The following is a 6,031-nucleotide window of genomic DNA, read 5'->3' on the forward strand; positions in this document are numbered from 1 at the left end:
GCAATGCGGAAGTACAAATGCCCAGAAGTGGGTGTGGCATAAAGTGAGTGCAGGAGGGTGTGTTGGCTGTAATAATACTCCGGCTTTAGTGACTTTACCGGTTTGCGAAGTTTTGTGTTACGTTGTACAGGAGAGTCTGATTTGCATCACTATGAAGTCTTGCGTCGCCTCCCTGCGCTACTGGGGCCGCCAGTAATTACAGGGCTCTGGTTGCTATTAGCGACGTGCTTACAATACAAAGACTGAGAACCAAAATAGGCCCTGGGATTTCAGGTTCAGGTTTTTCAGGCCCAATCAGCCCACGAAATACTGACTTTCTATGGCAACATCAGCATTTGCCAGAACCCACAGATTGCCAGGCCTGCATGCTGCTTACAGGTTATGTTATTTGATCGTTCCTTACACAGATTTAGGCGATCAATGTTAAGGGGCACATGATGGTGATGATGAATGGCAACAATCCATTAGCTATGTCCATGCTGGGCAAGAGATGGTTATTGATGAGTACTATACTTTTTAGGGATAAAAATACATGTTAATAATGTTTGTTATTTATAGGGATGCACTGAATTCAGAATTTGGCCTTTTTCAGCAGGATTTGGAATCGGCCTTGGATGCTGTAGTTTTTAATCAAATGTAATAATAAAGGTGAATATTCCTGAACAGGAGCGATCCTTGACCTTTGGAATGCGCTGCAACACTTTGTGGGCCGAATCCTTCTGCCCGGCTGAACCAAACCGAATCCTAATTTGCATATGCAAATAAGGGGCAGGGAGGAAGATTGCATGACTTTTTTTCACAAAACAAGGAAATAAAAATGCTTTCCCCTTCCCACCCCTAATTTGCGTATGCAAATTAGGATTTGGTTCGGTATTCGGCCGAATCTTTTGAGAAGGATTCAGGGTTTCGGCCGAATCCAAAATAGTGGATTTGTGCATCTCTAGTTATTTATCACTTAGTAACAATGTTTTTGTGACTGGTTGCCCTTCCTGCTCTTATGGTTTAGAAAATAAGTAGCAACGAGGCAGTTTGCTGCATTTGGAATAAACAAATGAATGTACATTTACGTTGGGGGAACAAAGTGGTCGGAATTTAGAGAAAAGTGAAGATCTTAGAATCAACAGACCAAGCCTTAAGGGCAATGGCACATGATCTCCTGCCAGAGATTACTTCTTCCACATTATCACTGCATGCAATGTGATCTGAAGGTTAGTAAATGGTAAGGCATTTTCAGGAGGCAGTGGATATTGTGGATTTCCTGCAGGTGATCATGTGCCATAGCCCTAAGGATGTCTATTCAATGCAGGGCCGGAACTAGGGGCAGGCAGAGTAGGCACATGTGTAGGGTGCAAAGCTGGGGGGGGCGCCAGGAACGCACCATCTCTGCCTCTCCTACCCCTAGTCTGGTCCCCAGTCTGACTGGCCGTCGGTGCATACAGTTGTCCCTCTTGCGGCACATCTTATATCGTGTTGCCCGTTGCGGCCGGCTGGGCTGCCTAGGGTGTGGTGTTACTTAAAGAACAAGTAGACCTTTTTTCTCACTCTAGAATAACATCTTTTTTTCTCTCTCATTCCATTTCATCTGATTTCATTTATCTATGACAAGCAGCTGAACTGCAGTTTAACGAAGGGACAGACTTTCACACGACACAAGGAATTATCTAAGAGAGCTGCAGTTCACCTGCTTGTGATAGAGAAAAAAAGTTGTTATTCTGGCAGCTGTTTAGAGTAATTTGAGGATTGTAAAATAAAAGGCTCCTTATCCTTTAAAGATCCACTCATTTGGTAAACAACTGAACAAGATCTTTTCTCCTAGTTAGTCACACATGTGCTGGGTGGATTATATTATGGTTCTGTGATCCAATGGAAGCCCAGTGAAATCTGCTTGATTTAGCTCTGGGTCTGCCTTCACTCTAGCTTTTTCCTGTTGAGAGTGTCTGTTCTTTGGTTGTAGGACAGGATCTCCTGCTGGGATGACTCAATGGACTGGTTAGTGTAGTGTATAGAAAATTTCTGACTCAAACATCTTAAACAGGGCACTCTCGTTTTTGGTCTTTATGCCTACTATCAAGGCATCAGCTGCTTCTACTCAGAAATATTTTTTATTTTACTGCCAGGATCATCCTGTCACCATTCCATGTGCATCCAATAACTACTGGAATTTCTGGGTTCCGTGCAATAATCCAAAGATTTCGTGGTTTTCGGGCAAAAATCAGAAAAAAATAAAAATGAATCAGTTTTCAGGTGGAAAATAAAAAAAAAATGTACGCAATTTTTTCCCTGCACAGGAAATTTTGTATTGATAAATAATGGGAAAAATCCAGTGCGGATTTGGTTGGAGACGTTTTCAAGAAAATAATGAGATAAATTCGGACTTTGATAAATGGGCCTACCAATGTACAGAATGGAAAGCGGCAATATTTTGCAGGTTAAGGCTGCAGACGCTAAAAGTAAAAACAAGTGACCAATAGGGATGTAGCGAACGTCGGAAAAAAAGTTCGCGAACATATTCGCGAACTTGCGCAAAAATGCGAGCGGTTCGCGAACGGTTCGCGAACCCCATAGACTTCAATGGGAAGGCGAACTTTATCATCTAGAAAAGACATTTCTGGCCAGAAAAATGATTTTAAAGTTGTTTAAAGGGTGCAACGACCTGGACAGTGGCATGCCAGAGGGGGATCAAGGGCAAAAATGTATCTGAAAAATCTGCCTGTGTGTGCTTGGAAGAGATAGTGTAGGGGGAGAGCTGTTAGTGATTTCAGGGACAGATGATAGTAAGTTTGCTGGCTAGTAATCTGCTTGATACTGCTCTGTATTGGAGGGACAGAAGTCTGCAGGGATTTGAGGGACATTTTAGCTTAGGTAGCTTTGCTGGCTAGTAATCTACTGTTCTCTTTAAACAACTGCCATACGTTGACCTTGTAGGCATTGTTTGCCCAGTTTTTTTGGACGCAGCCACTGAAGCACAGTTGCCAGAAAAAATATGCCATATAAATGCTGAAAATAGTCATTTTTCGCCATACGTTGACCTTGTAGACATTGTTTGCCCAGTTTTTTTGGACGCAGCCACTGAAGCACAGTTGCCAGAAAAATTATGCCATATAAATGCTGAAAATATAAATTTTTTTGGTTGCAGCCACTGAAGCACAGAGGCCAGAAAAATTATGCCATATAAATGCTGAAAATATAAACTTTTTTGGTTGCATAGCACTGGGCTCTTATAGTAGTAGTAGTAGTAGTAGTAGTAGTAGTAAAACAACAAAAAAATAAATAAAAGCAGTCCTTACAAGGACTACTGTTATTGCAGCAGTCAGCAGATGAGATCAGAAGCAGGACAGCTGCCCACTGCAGCTACATACAGAGCACTGCAGTAGAAGGTAGATTACTAGCCAGCAAAGCTACCTAAGCTTAAATGTCCCTCAAACCCCTGCAGACTTCTGTCCCTCCAATAACAGAGCAGTATCAAAACGATTACTAGCCAGCAAACTTTCAACTGTCCCTGAAATCACTAACAGGCAGCAGCTCTCTCCCTACACTATCTCTTCAGCACACACAGGCAGAGTGAAAAAACGCTGCAGGGCTTCGGTTTTTATAGGGAAGGGGAGTGGTCCAGGGGAGAGCTTCCTGATTGGCTGCCATGTACCTGCTGGTCTGGGGTGAGAGGGCAAAAAAAAGCGCCAACAATGGCGAACCCAAAATGGCGAACGTCGCGCGACGTTCGCGAACTTCCGGCGAGCGCGAACACCCGATGTTCGCGCGAACAAGTTCGCCGGCGAACAGTTCGCGACATCTCTAGTGACCAATTTTAACAACGAACATGACCAGGATGAACAATAAACCAGGGATGTACACCACATTGTGTCTTTTTCCTGCAATAAGTACACGGGCAGAGATACAAATCAATGGATATGTTTAATTTTAAAAAAAAAAACAGTAACTAACAAATTCCATAAACACACTTGGTAACATGTTTCAGCAGCGGTATAGTGGGAAATACACTTTTATATATATATAGGACGTGTCAGTGCAAGATAAATCTGCAGCACTTCAGCAGTGTCTCCTATCCTTCATCTGAGGCAATACACAGAATTCAACGATGAGCTATAACTCTGGGTGATGTCCTTTTGCCCAACAAGCATGTAAAAACATGAGAACAGACAGCAAAAAATAAAGAAATGTAAGTCTGCCTGAAAATTAAAGGGATACTGTCATGGGAAAAAACATTTTTTTCAAAATGAATCAGTTAATAGTGCTGCTCCAGCAGAATTATGCACTGAAATCCATTTCTCAAAAGAGCAAACAGATTTTTTTTATATTCAATTTTGAAATCTGACATGGGGCTAGACATATTGTCAATTTCCCAGCTGCCCAAGTCATGTGACTTGTGCTCTGATAAACTTCAATCACTCTTTACTGCTGTACTGCAAGTTGGAGTGATATCACCCCCTCCCTCCCCCCCTCCCAGCAGCCAAACAAAAGAACAATGGGAAGGTAACCAGACAACAGCTCCCTAACACAAGATAACAGCTGCCTGGTAGATATAAGAACAGCACTCAATAGTAAAAACCCATGTCCCACTGAGACACATTCAGTTACATTGAGAAGCAAAAACAGCAGCCTGCCAGAAAGCATTTCTCTCCTAAAGTGCAGGCACACGTCACATGACCAGGGGCAGCTGGGAAATTGACAAAATGTCTAGCCCCATGTCAGATTTCAAAATTGAATATAAAAAAAATCTGTTTGCTCTTTTGAGAAATGGATTTCAGTGCAAAATTCTGCTGGAGCAGCACTATTAACAGATTCATTTTGAAAAAAATGTTTTTTCCCATGACAGTATCCCTTTAATTTTCAGGCAGACTTACATTTCTTTATTTTTTGCTGTCTGTTCTCATGTTTTTACATGCTTGTTGGGCAAAAGGACATCACCCAGAGTGGATTTTTAAAGGGGCAGTAAGGCAGAGAGTGAGAACTGGAAGTGATCAAGTATCTACAATGCTCCTTGAAAAAACGAAATAGAACCTCTGAGTCAAAATGACTTGCTTTCAGGCCGTCGCAGCATCAGGGCAGACACGTGCTACAGACAATTCATTAGTACTGCTGATCCCTTTTTAGCATGGTGTAGCGGCTGCATGTGTGTAAAATAGTGGAAATGCAGCAGCAACTGGAGCATCGTACTCTGCCATGTTTGCAGAGGCTTCCCAGCACAACTTCATTCTCAGCCACAGTGGCATTATAAAGACATGTGCAAAATCATTCCCACCACATACTTTGGTTGAGCAAGAAACAGGTTGCAATTAAAACAAACACACACTATAAGGGTGTCCAGGATATTTTGAACATTTACACCCCAAAGACTGATATTGAACAACATTTAAATTCAGTTAACCGTCGTCCCTGCTAAATGATTGCACAACCCAGTACCAACAGGAACAGCAGGCGAGGGATTAATAAATATATCATCTATATTTTAATTATGTCTCTATGCGACCAAACTGTAAGTTATAACCTTATAATACACAAAAGCCACGAATATCCTATAAATTATATCCTTATAAACGGTGAGTAGTGATGTCATCAGTTATAAACGGTGAGTAGTGATGTAATTTCTGTCACATGACTCACTAAAATTTGTGTATTATAATTAATAAAGTACCCCCAGTTGTAAAATATGAGGATATTATAAGTTACCTCGGAGTTCCATGACCTGTATAAAAACACTCGGCCTTCGGCCTCGTGTTTTTATATGGTCAGGAAACTCCTCGGTAACTTATAATATCCTTATATTTTACAAGAGGGGGTACTTTATTCACTATATAATACACAAGAGCCACGAATATCCTATAATTTATATCCTTATAAACGGTGTTTAGTGATGTCATCGGTTATAATTGGCGCTTAGTGATGTCATTTCTGTCACGACTCACTGAAATTGTGTATTATAATAAATGAAGTACTTGCCGTTGCTAAATACAGATATTATTAGTCACCTCGGAGTTCCATGACCTGTATATAAACACTCAGCCTTCGGCCT

The sequence above is a fragment of the Xenopus laevis genome, chromosome 4L (assembly GCF_017654675.1).
Source record: "Xenopus laevis strain J_2021 chromosome 4L, Xenopus_laevis_v10.1, whole genome shotgun sequence".
Classification (NCBI taxonomy): Eukaryota; Metazoa; Chordata; class Amphibia; order Anura; family Pipidae; genus Xenopus; species Xenopus laevis.